At 38.7% G+C, this 15,209-nt stretch overlaps 1 protein-coding gene across 4 annotated transcripts in view; it reads left to right on the top strand.

The window, feature by feature from the left end:
* Positions 1–14,660: 14,660 nt before the first annotated feature.
* Positions 14,661–15,209, top strand: part of LOC106051511 (sodium-coupled monocarboxylate transporter 1-like) — a 42,480-nt gene continuing 41,931 nt past the window's right edge. For 2 of the 4 annotated variants that reach the window (XR_008780216.1, XM_056044426.1), the window contains exon 1: positions 14,669–15,154. The gene's annotated coding sequence lies outside the window, so the exon portion shown is untranslated. Of the gene's footprint in view, positions 15,155–15,209 lie in introns of all 4 variants that reach the window. The other 2 variants (XM_056044449.1, XM_056044433.1) reach the window with 2 other exon arrangements.

Raw genomic sequence — 15,209 nt, 5'->3', positions numbered from 1 at the left:
GTTCCCACATAAAAATTACATAGATATTAAAAATTAATAATTTTAAATATCTATATAAATATCTATATAAATATCTATATAAATTATTGAAACTATTGATTCTTATGACTTTTTAATGTCGGTGAATCATTCGACCTGAATGCCATGGGCCTGTGAATCATAAGGTTCCGTTTTGTTTATTAAGCTTTTCTTAATGGAGTGTAATATTCGAGCGTCATGTGATGGAAGTCACCGGACCATGAGATACCACAGAAATGGGTCATGGCGTCACTTTGATTTCTTCACTGACTTTAAGACCAGACACTGACCTTGTGTACGCAGATAGACTAACAAATGAACTAGATCAGGGGTGGGCAAATTACGACCAGCGGTCACATGAGGCCCGCCGACACCTACAGAAATTATGTGTTCCCACATAAAAATTACATAGATATTAAAAATTAATAATTTTAAATATCTATATAAATATCTACATAAATTATTGAAACTATTGATTCTTATGATGAAGCGGCTAAAGAAACATTGACTACACATATCGTTCTAAAAATCTGAAAGTAAACGAAGATTATTCTAATTGTATTTCGAAATACTCAGTCAAAGACACAAACTCGAGCCGGTATTTATTCAATGCTATAAAGAACTATGTTGAAAGTCTTGAAACAGTATGGCGAGTGTAAAAAGTCATGGTGTCCTCGCTTTGACTGAGAAAAACATTGGCTTGTCAATAAAACTCAAGAACAATATCGCAAAATTCCAACCCTACACTCTTAGCTCTACACGGGAAAGTTTGCGCACAAAGCTACATTGAATAGCAAACATTATTGACCCAATTCTTTCAATGATCAAACTTATCAGAGCAAGGGGTCTTAACCACAGGCAGTTCCGAGAAGTCCTTGAAGATTTTAAAACAAAACATTCAGTTGTACTGTAACATAGTATTCTCCGCTGGCTTAGCATGGGCAAGGTATTAAAAACAATATGAAATCTCAAGGAAGAAATTGTTATGTTTTTAAAGGACATTGACTGTGGCTTTGTTATTAATATTTTTAATGAAGCGTGGAAGACAGGCTTAATGTTTGTTATTGATATTGTTGCAATGGGTTGTTTCACATAAAATATATGTACATGTTAAATTTTTTCGAAGCTTTCCCATTTCTCCAGGCAGGTAAGTAGAGACAGGTTTTGTCATTTTCCTTTGCTGAAAAGTGAAACTATTTTTAGTGAAATGGTTAAAAGGTCCACAACTTATTTGGATTCCTTGATTGTGGAACTTGAAAGCGAACTTGGAATCAGTTTCCACATATATATGGATCCCTATTCCCAATTTTTTCTTAATGCGGCCCTCGATAGAAAAAGGTTGCCCACCCCCGCCCTAGATCCATTGTCATATAGTAGCGAGGTAAAAATAAAGGATTCTCTTTCATTCATTTGTTTAAAAATAGAAATGGGTTTTTTGTACCACCTGAGTTGGAGATTAAGAAGTTCTTGCACTGTCCCTTAGAGAGGGGAAGATTTGTATACCAGTATACACCCATACAAGACGAATGTTATTTGATTTTAAATTGATTTATAACACTTGCTACTTATCTGATTAGCATGCATGGCTACATTGACATATGGATGCACTTAGTAGTAGACAGTGTTATGGCCCCTTGTTCATTAGATGGAATGCTAGAAATTTGTGAAACTTTACCATTGGCGGAGGGCCGGTACCCAATAGGGTCTGTAGGGCCACCGAAAGGGCCGCGTGAATGCTAGTGAAATGTTTTAAGATTTTATAATATTCTCTTTAAATGCGAAACTTTGAGCGTCGTGATTTTAAAAAAATCTTTTACTTTTAAAAGTCTAATTCTAATCTAAAGCATTGGCGTAGATACCCTACATCCGTATTTAGGGCTTCTAGTAGACGTCAATTCCTTATACATATTAAACACTAAACAAGAAACTTAAGGTCCAAATTGCTTATAGAGATCGACGTAATGTGAATATATTCGGATGAATCTATAAAGAGACCAATAAAGTTCCAAGTCCTATACGAATTCTTATTGGTTGGGAGGAGTTGTCACATGATCTCGAGATGGTCCCGCTACGATGTCCTTCATAAATCACAATTATTATCTTGAACAGTGTAGAAATGTGTTGATTGGAAGCAAAATGCAAAAGAATAGAAAAAGAAGGAGCAGAAAATATGTCAGATAAAAGGCAACTATCGCTGGAATCCTGTGCAAAGAAAAAATAAATAATAAAAAAAAATGTAGTAAAATTCTGAATGTTTTCTCGCAAGAAATAGAGATTGACCAACATTATGATGACAGTATTTATGGATGAACAGGCTCAACGCTATAAGACGACAAAAATATAGACTTAGATCAAAATGCATAGAGGGTTTGCTAAAATATGAAATAATCTTGACAGCATTAGTTTTACTGAACTAAAGGATATTAAATTACCGTCAAACAAGGGAACAGGTTCTGTTCTGTGTGTAGCCAGCTCTAAGATGCAGACAGTCAAACTACCCGTTGGAGTTGGCTGCACTGTACACTTTGCCTTTCCAACTGTTATGTATGACATTGGATTTCTTGTGTGAAATATTTTTTTTATGCGGTTTATTTAGATTCTACTTTCACTTACACTAGCACACAAGACAAACAGGTTCGCGCCTCCACGTGCAGACCATGGAATGCTGCTGAGCGGTCAAAGGTCATTGAGAAGTTGTATGTAGTTCACGATCATTCACACTGTTCATTGCGACATACCCGCTGGAGCTCATCAATTAGAAATTCATAGTCGCAAACATGGGAGCATAAGCGAGTGGTCAAAAAACCAGATCAGTTGTTCATGTTCATTACAAGGAACGAGGATCCAGAATTGTTCATAGTTAATGATTCACAGTTGTACTTAGAAGTATTATTATTATTATTTTGGAAACCGTTAGATTCGTGTTGTCCCAATAATTAAGGTTAACATCGTCTAGACATTGTGCAAATTTGACAATTATTATGTTAACTATTGCCTTGTGTTGTAGATACATGTACATACAAGATGGGGGCCAATGATATTGGGATTCTTTCGAAAGGAACTATCTTTGGTTTCTACGGAAGCTCAAGGGTTCCAAGAAACATTTTATATGTTTTTGTTGATACATTTACTAGCCGACTAGCAGAAATTCCTATTATTGCATGCTATAGATACTTTAATGAAATCCCCGAACAACTTTTTAAAATTAAATTCTGCGTTTCAAATTTAATTGTACCAATTTGGGGTATTATCATTGTGTTTTAAATTTATATAAATAAAATATTAAAAGTAATACTGATTTAGAATGAAAATGTACTGTGTTTCCAAAATCTGAATTTTATTACAAAACAAAACATTTTTTTCTTCTGGTAAAATGTTTGTAATAATTCATTTAAACAACATTTTAGTAATATTATGCCATTAGGACTATTCACTTTGAAAAATATTTATTTCCAAAGAAAATGCAAAATTTTCTTAGTATAAACCTATAGATCTCTCTATGTCGTTGCACTATGAAAATACCGAAATGTCATTCCTTCAAAGGTAGATAACTGTTAGAAAAATTGTCATCTATTTCAATTTATTAAAGTATTACTAGATTTAGAATTTTAAAGGTCAAATATCGTGTTAGCATGAAACGTACTCTTTCTTTTTACTAATAATATTTTAAAACATAAAATGTTTCAATTCAGATAGAGTTCAACATTTTGAAGCAATATTTACACAATACTCAATATAAAAAATTGTAGATTTATCTTTCACAAAGAAATTTAATTCAAAGTATGTATTAACAACCTCGAATTTCGTTGACCTTGATTGCAATATATTGTGCTAACCTATTTCATCTTTTTTTTTTTTTTAAACTATTGTTTTTATAATTATCTGTGGCATACCCAGGGAAGTATTTTGGGGCTCCACTCCCCATCCCCGAAATGAAATATCCCCCTCGCAGGGGAGGGGGTGTCGGAATTTAGTGATTGATTTTTTTTTAGGTGAGATTTTAATATTAAACCATCACTTGCTCCAGCACAGTCAAGTGGGGTTTTGAGTTTAAAGCCCCCTTCCAGGGTTTTGCGGTTAAACCCCCTTCTTCTATAAACAAAAAAATAATGCAAATGACAATCCCCTAATTCCAAGAGCATAACTAAGGAAGATTTTGATCTTAACACCCCCCCCCCCCTTTCCAAATGTTCTTTTACGATAAAACCCCACTTCAATATAAGACTAAAGCATACATCAGTCACCAGATTCTATGAGCGTAGCCAAGAGAGGTTTGTGTTTAAAACAGTACAAAACCCTCCTCCAGCGGGTTTGAAGCTAAAAACGACCTCTTTGATGTAAAAAAAAAAGCAAATTACACACTAAAAATTCTATGACCTTAGCCAAGTGGGGTTTAAGTTTAAAACCCCCCTCCTAAAGAGGGCTTTAAGTTTAAAACCCCTCCAGATAAATTTGAGTTTAAAATCCCCCTATAAGATAATTTTTATTGATCCAATCAAATGGAAATTCAGTTTGACTTCAATTGACTTCCTCGGCGTAACTACTGTACAATAACAGTATAATAATAATATTAATAATAATAATCTTTATTGTCCGTATGGATACAAATACGAACAACATTCACACACACGAAACACATACACACTCACAACCAGCGCTTTATGAACTAGACGTCTATGTACATCTTGATGACGACAAATGATCTTGCAACACTCCGACCGAAAGAGGGATAAAGGAGTTTTTAAATCTTTCTGTTTTAGTCCTAATGGAAAGGAGACGACCACTTCGTTCAGATCTTATGTAACAGTGGTTTAATGGGTGCAGGTTATCTTTAAGAATCGTGAGTGATTTTGGAAAGGCATCTTTCATGAAAAAAGCTCTTCAAGAGATGGTAGCTGTGTTCGAGTGATATATGATGCTTTTTTAATTCGTCTATTTAGTCTATGTCTTTGTGCTAGTGAAGTATTACCATACCAGCAGGTGATGGCAAAGTTTATTAGACTGCTGATGGTTGCAGTTTAGAAAAGTTTAATTATTGTTTTGTCAATGTAAAATTTCCTTAGCTTTCTAAGATGGAAGAGTCGTTTGTGAATTTGGGTGTAAAGGTTTTGACAGTGTTCACTCCATTTCAGTTTGTTGTTGATGGTTGTACCTAGGTATTGATATTCTTGCACTTGCTCTACGGTTTGGTTGTTTATCTGAATTTCTGCAAGATGGCCTTTACGTTTCCTAAAATCTATTATCATTTCTTTAGAGGTTACAAATTTCTACCAGTCACTGGGCGCCATTAATTAAATGCATTGAATGGTCGTCTGCCGAAATTGAAAAAAGACTAAATGTGGCTCAACAAAGACGGCTGAGACAGATTTTAGGAGTCAGTTGCAGAGATCGTGTCTCAACCAAGGAAGTCCTGTGCCGAACTGGGAGTCGACCCCTTAGTAAGGTTGTGACTGTCGTCGCATGAGGTTTGCGGTAGGTTAAAGATTAATTATGAACACATATACGCACACATATATATTGCGGGGGGGAGGGGGAGAAATAAGTCCCCCCCCCGAAAAAAATCCTGGCTACGCTCATGATCTGTTTTAATAAGGCTAGCGTAACACAATTTCTTCACTCTTTCCAATTAGAAGCTATCCTTAGTAGAAATCAAGACAAAGGTATGTGTAGTGTGGGGTATTAATCATCCAGAATTAGATTTTCTTTTTAATTTTATTACTTTTGTACCTTTATTATAGAATAGATGATTTTGAAAGCGAGTCGTGTCAAACAATATGACCGAACCAGGTTTGAATGCCTTGAATTGGAATGTCAAGTACATGTATATGTTAATGTATATGGAAGCAGAACTTTTTTTTTATAATAAGAGATTTACCAATGCAAGTGTTATACTTTATTCATTTAGTAATAGTGCCTATTAGATAGATTTCAAAATCATCTAATAAATTATTTACATATCAACTTTCGATACATGATTTCACTTTACACAACGCTTTTATGGTTGGATACCCATCATATGGCATACAATTTATAGGTCGCACTGTATAGAAATTGCCCGATGGATTTTGACACACCGTCCACCTCTGCAATATACATGTGTAGGCCTAAACTTCTATATATAATCACTAGACAATATCAATATTAGATCTATATAGCTACATACATTCTGTATTCTAATCTTGATTTCTTATTTCCAAGTCTGGATCTATATCACCAAAGTAGAATTTTCTATACTCTGAGAACAATATATACATGGGCGTAATCAGGATTTTTTTTTTCTTGTGTGGGAAGGGAAATTGGGCTGGGGTAAAAATACTATCCTTGTTATGAATAGCGAAGTAATCGCTCTTACTAAAGGTCATCCGTTTCATAACGGAGAAGTGGCGTAGCAAGGGTTTGGGGCCCCGGGGGAGGGCCTTGACCTCTTTAAGGGCCCATGCATTTTGACATTCGACATCATGACCTGAGATAATTGAGATAATGTACTTCATAAATATATACGTCTGTGTGGAATACACGCAGCATGGTCACTAATTTACATAACAACATGAAAAGCAAGATTAATATTTAATGTACAAAAATATCGGACATATTTGGGGGATCCCCTCAAGTAGGAGCCTGGAAGGTTTTCAAATTTGGACCCCCTTCCCTTTCCCCTGTAACGGAAGAGGTGTTACTTTTTTTTAAAAATCAACTTTTTTACACTTTGGTTGTGCTATTGAACTTGTTGACTTGTGCTAATTAATGCGATGAAAATGTGCAGCTAATAGTTGGCATTGAAAAGCACACTTGGTTTGAGAACACTAAAAGAAAAAAACAATAAATAATAGTGTTGAGTACAAACGTTGGGCTGTTGAGGTATGACACAGTACCATTGAAGTGCTCCACTCTTGTATTACAAAGCTTATTTTAACTCAATCCGTTTGTCTGTCTGTCTGGTACAAATCTTGCACACTTTTTTTTACTCCCGCTTTCAATTCTTAGGTCAAGTTGAAATGGTGTCTAAACCTCCCGCAGGACAACTGAGACTGACCGGGGGGGCAGGGCATTTGTTACGAATTTATTTTGTTATATATGCTCTCACAAGTGTGTTTGAACATGTTTCTCTCTTTCCTGTCCCGTTCTCGGATCAAGTTGAAATTTTGCATAATTATTCATAGTCGATAACTATACACAAATCAATTTAAAAATTAAACAATTAGTTAATCCATTAATTAATACTAATTAACTATTTAACTATATGTAGGGAACTAAACCCTGCTTTTGTCAGATAAATGCCTGTACTTTGACTTTATTCCCACATAGATAATAAGCTTTTGTCTTTTTAAAAAATAGTAACATTTTTTCTTTTGCTTGTTTGCTTTCTTTTAGCATATTGTAAATTGTATTCCATTATATTTGCGTTTTCACTGCCTAAAATGTGAAAATTAATTGATAAAAATTAGTTTAAAGAAAAGCTAAGAACTATTGAGGCTATTTTATCGTTCACTATACTGTCAGGATACTGTTTAATGTTGTGAATCTCTTTAGTCAGAACATACTATAGAAGTTATTTTGTCTGCTATTGTTTTAAAAAAGGGTGTCAAAAAGTCTTTTTGTATATTTGATTTTTTTTAAAAGTTTGCATTCAGAAAACCTAGAACAATTTTAGCAAGCTAATAAATATGTTGAAATTGGATTCAATATTTGAGATCTAAACGTGACAGACGGAGAGACGGAGAGACAGGCTACTAAAAGCACACTCACACACACAGTTTGGTGATTTAGTGATCATACAAATCCTTTTTTTTTTTTATACTTCGCCTTTGTCATACTGGAAGCGAGTGATCTATGGTGTTGTTTTCTCAATCTATCTGTGCTGTGAGGAGGAAACCTTATCTTGTAAACAAACTGTGTCTCGTAGACAGAAACCGTATCTCATAGACAAACTGTGTCTCGTAGACAGAAACCGTATCTCGTAGACAAACTGTGTCTCGTAGACAGAAACCGTATCTCATAGACAAACTGTGTCTCGTAGACAGAAACCGTATCTCATAGACAAACTGTGTCTCGTAGACAGAAACCGTATCTCGTAGACAAACTGTGTTTCGTAGACAGAAACCGTATCTCGTAGACAAACTGTGTCTCGTAGACAGAAACCGTATCTCGTAGACAAACTGTGTCTCGTAGACAGAAACCGTATCTCGTAGACAAACTGTGTCTCGTAGACAGAAACCGTATCTCGTAGACAAACTGTGTCTCGTAGACAGAAACCGTATCTCGTAGACAAACTGTGTCTCGTAGACAAACTGTGTCTCGTAGACAAACTGTGTCTCGTAGACAAACCGTATCTCGTAGACAAACTGTGTCTCGTAGACAGAAACCGTATCTCGTAGACAAACTGTGTCTCATAGACAGAAACCGTATCTCGTAGACAAACTGTGTCTCGTAGACAAACCGTATTTCGTAGACAAACTGTGTCTCATAGACAGAAACCGTATCTCGTAGACAAACTGTGTCTCGTAGACAAACTGTGTCTCGTAGACAAACTGTGTCTCGTAGACAAACCGTATCTCGTAGACAAACTGTGTCTCGTAGACAGAAACCGTATCTCGTAGACAAACCGTATCTCGTAGACAAACTGTGTCTCGTAGACAGAAACCGTATCTCGTAGACAAACTGTGTCTCGTAGACAGAAACCGTATCTCGTAGACAAACTGTGTCTCGTAGACAAACCTTGTTTCAAAGTCGAGCCACGTCTCAAAGTTTTGCTTTTGGACAGGAAGCCAGGTGCTCTTTATTTGTATGGTGAGATATTTGCATTGCGCATAACCAAAGCGTTTTTAATAGATATATATATTGTTGTAAACCTGATGGTGACACAGATGGGGGTAGTGCTGTGTGTTTTTAGCCTACCCAAATCGCCACAGTCCAGCGCAGGACGAGCGGTCAAACGTGACCAGTGACAGTAAACGCCAGTGCGGCAAGGACCAGTGTAGTAAATATCACGCACGCAAGTCACGGGCGAAAGTGATCAACTGGAGTGGTCAAGAAGGTTCGAGGCCAGTAGAGACACTATATAAGAGCGAGTGTGTCAGAATCACGTCAGTTCACGTTACCTCGCAATGTGACCAGTACGAGGCGAGAACCAGCACGGTGTGTGAAGTCAGGCGGAGCAAGACTAGGTTTCTGTAAAGACAGTGTTAATGTTGTTGCCAATGGCGATGTATTTGAAATTAAACTAACTGATACTTTGGAGCCCTGAGTTGTGAGGTTCTTTAAGTTCGTTGTGTCGTGTGGTACAGTGAGAAGAGAGTCTGGATAGTAGGAGAGATCGTAACAATATATATATATATATATTCAATCAAACGAGACTAGACTTGTGTGAAAATGAGAACTAAAGAATTGCTCCCAACTCAGTAACACCACAATGTCAGGTTTGATTAACATTTCGGTTTTCAATGCCTGCAATTCATTCACGACATTGTCAAACTTTTGCATCACTTTATTTTTACATTTCATTATCCTGTCGAACTGAAATGTCGCACATAAACTCTTGCTGCGTGATAGGTTCAATTAGTTCTAGAACAAAACTAGATCTATTACAAATTTAATTACATGACTGATCCAAACATATAATATAAGCTTTTTTTTTTTTAATATTTTTTTTTTGCTTTTTGCTTTTTATTTTTTGTATTTTAACCTGTAGCCTTTTTATACTAAAATCCACGTGAGTGGTCAGAAGCAAGATCTTCTGCGATTAACAATACTGTGTAAATAAGTGAAACACAAATTGCAATAGAATAGCAAATACTTTCGGGTAACTTTTATTTTGCATATGAAGTGAGCTGTGATTAAACGTGTTGACTTTACCTGGTATCATTTACACTCTGACCTGGTTGATTTAGTGGCATTCAAAATCATGTTCATTTCTTAGACTGGTAGTCGTCTGCCAAGTTAAGAGTTTCTTTATCAACTGTAACAAGATGGGGGCACTTATTCTTATATCTCCAGTAGACCGTTTAGGCGCCACAAATTGCGTGTTAACTGATCGAGTTAGTTCCATGTTTCTGCTATTCTCTTTTCTTCCATTAATCTAAGGTCCGCCCTTCCCACTTCCCCCTAACCCCAATGTGAAGCCCCCCCCCCCCAAACCTAACGCGGTCTACCCACCACATCCATATCATTCAATCAGGAGTTCACAGGTCAATGTTTAGATTAAGAAAAACTCTCGCGAGAGCTAATCGTGTAGAGAACGTAGATGAACGCCACTATTGACAGGAGAGATTATGATAAACTGAGCTTTTCAAAAGACCTTGAAATGTTAGAAATAACTTAAAGTCTTTCTTAAGCACACCCTCATAGAGTGTAGACCTACATAACAGCGTTTTTTGAAGTTATTCGATCGAATATTGGTTAATTTGTATGAAAAGTCAAGAACCTCAGTATGTGTACTGTGTTTAATATGTGCAAATTGTACATCATAGGGCTCCTCCCCTCCACTTAAGCTGCATATAATCACACAACTTCAGTTCCCAAAAACGACGTTAATTAGTTGTTGTTTTTTTATATGAATACAAGTCAATGATGAAACAAACACACCTGCTCGAGGTGCCAGGTATTAGTAATGTTTGTGAGAAATACGCTTACGGCCTGAGTAGTGGAATCCAGCGCCCCTGTGGAACCCGGCGAGACGGATACTTTGACAGTTGAGGTGTACAAATATGGTCAGCGATTTACAGGCGTAAACCTCTATAGTCCACCTAAGTCTGAGTTGCAATTCAAACTGCGTGAGCCATTTGGCACAAGGATAATCGTTGCAGGTGACTTTAGCGCTAAATCCACCCGCGTGGGGATGCCAGGAGACAGATATCAGAGCGTGTCGACTACTTGAGATATGTGACGAAACAAATCTGGTTGTCTTACACGCGGAGTTCCAGTACCACCTCATCGTGGTCGCCGCGTGAACACTCCGCTCTCATGGAGTGGCCAAGGGTACTGGTTTCTTGCCGCTGATGAATGAGCAGCCGGCAAGTGTAAAATGAACTCAAAGGGGTTATGTCCAGCCCCCCCCCCTCCTGTGGGACCCCGAGCAACGGTGAGTAAGAGACCTAACGGGGTCTCCGAAAAGCGGATAGCGCTGGACACCAACTCGAGGGTTGGTCGGGTTCTCCTGGGACTCGGCTGATTCGCGGGTCTCTCTTTGGGCAAAGACTGGACTGACTGGCACGGCCTTAGCGGGCTGCGTCCGGCAGACTGGTTGGCGTCCACGAGCTAGCCCGTTCCCTGGCGCGCTAGTGGAGGAATTCGCCGCGACAAAAGGCAACTCTGACACTGGGAATGTCGAGAAACGCGCGCCGCCCCACTCCTGCCTTGCAGGAAACTTATATGCAAAACTGTGGTGAAAAACAAATCCAAGCACTCATTCATGAGAAGTGGTTAAATTCCTGGGAATAATCCGACAGAGCACGTGGTGTCTGGCAGCGCATGCTTCACCCAGATCGCGACGATCCATGGTGGCGACTGAGGAGGTCAGAGCAGTCAATTATTGCGCAGTGCAGAACGGAACACTGTCCTATTGGGGCATAGTTTGCCCGGTTCCGCACGAACTTTGACTCCCGATGCCGTCACTGTGGAGAGAGCGTCGAAACAATGTCGCATGTCTTGTACGAGTGTCCCCAGCTCCGCGAGCTAAGGGGGGACTTGCCTGTGCAGTCACTCGACTTGTATGGTAGCTATGAGGCACTACGCCGGACGGCTAAGTTTCTTGCCAGAGCACTACGGGAGGACTAGTCCTTCCTGCTCTGATTTTTCAATAGGAGTTCATCTCAGGTTGTCTTACAGGGCAAAGACTGCCCCCCCCCCGCCCTTCTTGCACACCGGCAATGGGGGCGTGTTGCGACCAGACTTGTCACTGGTGTCAACTGACTTAAGGTCACAGTGGAGAGTGGTCGTGGTCGAAGATGTCGGTAGCGATCACCTGCCGGTCTTGGTCACAATCGAACTCGAAAAGCTCAACACCAGGTCCCCATACACAGAACCAAAATGGGTGTACAACCGTGCTAACTGGGGTCTGTTTAAGAGCACATCGGATGCCTCTCTGAACGGACTGGATATCCAAGCTGATTGCATTAACCGGGCATAGCTGCTTCTAGTTTGTTATTAAGTTAACTTCAATGCCTGGTCGTGCGGTTAGCGCGCTAGACTGATTATCTCGACGGTCCCGGTTTTATCCCTGCTCGATGCCATCCTCCGTCGTCCAGCGGGAGGTTTGGACAAGGAATTAAATTATCTATAGCTTTGAAGGAACATCCGAAACGTGTAAAACATTTTACAGAAAAAAAGCATTTTTTACAAAGCCAAATGAATCTTTGAAACATTATTACTTTTGACAGTCAAAACAAAATCACGTCATGAATATTCCTTGCGAATAGGCGGATCCAACAGGGATTCGACTCCGACGGGGGCCGCCTATGAGTTTGTGTGATAACAGAAACTTTCTTTGTAATTTTGTGTGTGTGTGCAAATTCCGATGTTCAGGCTGCGAATATGTCAAAACCGTTTTCAAAGCGAGCTCATAAGGTAAAAGGAACCTGTTTACAGAATTTTATGCAAATTCGTACTGCATTATCTTAGATCTCAGAAAAACACAAAGATAAAGGAACATTCCTCGTTCCATATGCTAGGACAAATTTGTACAAATGCTCCTTCTTCCTTAGTGCTATTAGAGCATGGAATGGGTTGCCTGAGCTAGCCAGGAAAACCAGTGACTTGGCAGAATTTAAGTCATTGGTAAATATGCATGACTGAATGCATGACGCGTAGGACGTAATCATCCTCTTTTTTGAAGTAACGTCTGTATTATATAAGATAAGAAGATCTCTTGATTACATAAATGAACGAATGAAGAGGTATAGGAATAAGATAAGATATAATTTTAATTTTTAGTAGAGTGTCGCTTTGTGCAGTAGCTTATATCGCTAGCTAGCCCAAACTAAGCCTTGCAAGCGTACACTGTATAGCTGTTACGAATCTCGCTATCCAGGCTCTCTGCAAACTGCACCATACACCACCAACTTAAAGAACTTGACAACTCAGGGCTCCAAAATAACGTAACAATTTAATGGTGGAATAAATAACAGCCAATACTGTACAATTGGCAACACGTACACTGTACAAATATCTCTCCGATAACACCGTACCGCCGTATCAACTCTTGCACAGGCCTCTCCGTCTCGTTCCGGGCTTGCACTGGGTTCAACTGTTCAGAACTGACTTCACACACTGGGCTCGTTGTGTCGGACTCGATCGCAGACCAAGATCAAGACGCCAGTCGTCTCAACCGTACTTGACAGTACTCCGCACTGAACTGTCGTAATGCTCCGTACAGAACCACACCGTTGAGGTGTCTTATAGTCGACCGTGTTCTGAGCCCTGTCGTGAACCCCTTTTCTGAACCTGTCGTGAAGCGTGCTCTATTGAGCCCCTTTTCTCAACCGTCTTGACTGCGACACCTCCGCTCTTATATAGGGTCCCTACTGGTCTTCTCGAACCGGACAGAACGCCGCTCGACGTTTCTAGGTGGTCAGATGACTACAACTCTCGTGGCGCTCCTGAGCTCTGTTCACGACGTCGATCCTTCCCGAACCGTCGTGTTGACACTCGTCTCGGCTGACCGTCGTAACTCGTCACGGTTGACCGCTCGTCTAGCGCTGGCCTGGGGCGATTTGCGTCGGCTGACTACACTCACACCACTACCCCCATCTGTGCCACCACCAGGTTTATAACATTATACTTAACTTGAAATAAAATTGAAAACTTATTTTAGAACAAAAATAAACCTCTCATTAACAAATATTTACAGCTTTCAATTTTACTGTACATTTATAAAGAAGCACAAATGAAATAACAAGAAATCGAACAATGTAAATATTACATTTCAGTTCACTTCAAACTTTCGCTTTCTTCTCAAATTTGAAATGAACTCCATCAGCCATTCTTCTCTCTTTTTATCCACTATCTCTATTGTTACATCAGAATTTCTCAGCTACAACTACGAGTGCATAGTCCGTAACAATCCATCTTTTATAATCAGCTTGCTATTTGTGTTGTTACTTTATACTAGTGTTCCAACAGTCAAAAACTCTGGTTTTGATTGTCCAGATGATTCTACTAAACTTATCTGCTGCCTTTTAAAAAGGCTAAATTTAGTTATTGATAACAACTTTTTTTTTTCTTTTACGCCCATGCGATCAAACCCGCTCCTAAAAATCTACCCAGTTAAACCCAGTAGTATTTAAAGTCTCTTGGTCAATGGAAGAAGAATTTCTATCAATTTCTTAGTTAAGAGGAGATCAATAGATCCTCACTACACCTCAGCCCCTCTCTTCTCTACCAGCACAAAAGACCACAAACCACATTAAGAATAAGAACGGAGGTTTTTAAGGTTTTGTTTACTTTGAACCAGGTTCATCGCTTCTATGTCTTTCACCTTTGACCTCGTCTATTATAAAAGTATGTTACAGGGTAGCGTCAATAATAAAACCTTACGCTTGACGCCATTTCTAATCTTACATGACTAGCAGACGACACGCACACACACACAGTACAGTTATTTTGTATAATTATTTCGATATACTTGTTGAAGTTCAACTACTTTGATATCGCCTTCGACTTTTTCACTTATGCCTTTGACCGAATAAAGGTCATAAAAGTTTTTTTTAAAGCAGATTGAAATAGTACTACAATAATAATCATACTATATCATTCAGAAGCACAAAATTTTGATTGTTTAAATATTGTCTAAGACGAATTCCGGTGAAGCTATTAATTAGTTGTACTAGTTAGTTATGTCTTTGTAACGTTTTAAAGCGTCGTGAGGTTAATCCTTAAATCGTCTTTATGAGGTGGTAACGATCTTATCCCCATGTACTCTAGCAGTTCTGTGTCAACACAGTCCCATCCGCTAATCTATTTTCTTGTGTCAATGTGCATGCTAGTCTGTGCCTTTGTGCGTCTGTGTGGGTGTGTTGTGTTCAGAGAGTGTGTTCATTCAGACTGGCTACATGTCATCCTGTTCAATTACGCTGATCTCGTGGACTATAATGGCCGGATGGAGACATCACATTGACACGTGACGTCCACTTTCGGACTGTAAGTAAGTAGCTGATTTTTCACTTTTTTTTTCTTTTGACTTAGATCCATAATAGATG

Source organism: Biomphalaria glabrata, chromosome 1 (genome assembly GCF_947242115.1).
Source record: "Biomphalaria glabrata chromosome 1, xgBioGlab47.1, whole genome shotgun sequence".
NCBI classification, from domain to species: Eukaryota; Metazoa; Mollusca; class Gastropoda; family Planorbidae; genus Biomphalaria; species Biomphalaria glabrata.
This window is presented reverse-complemented; position numbering and strand designations above follow the sequence as displayed.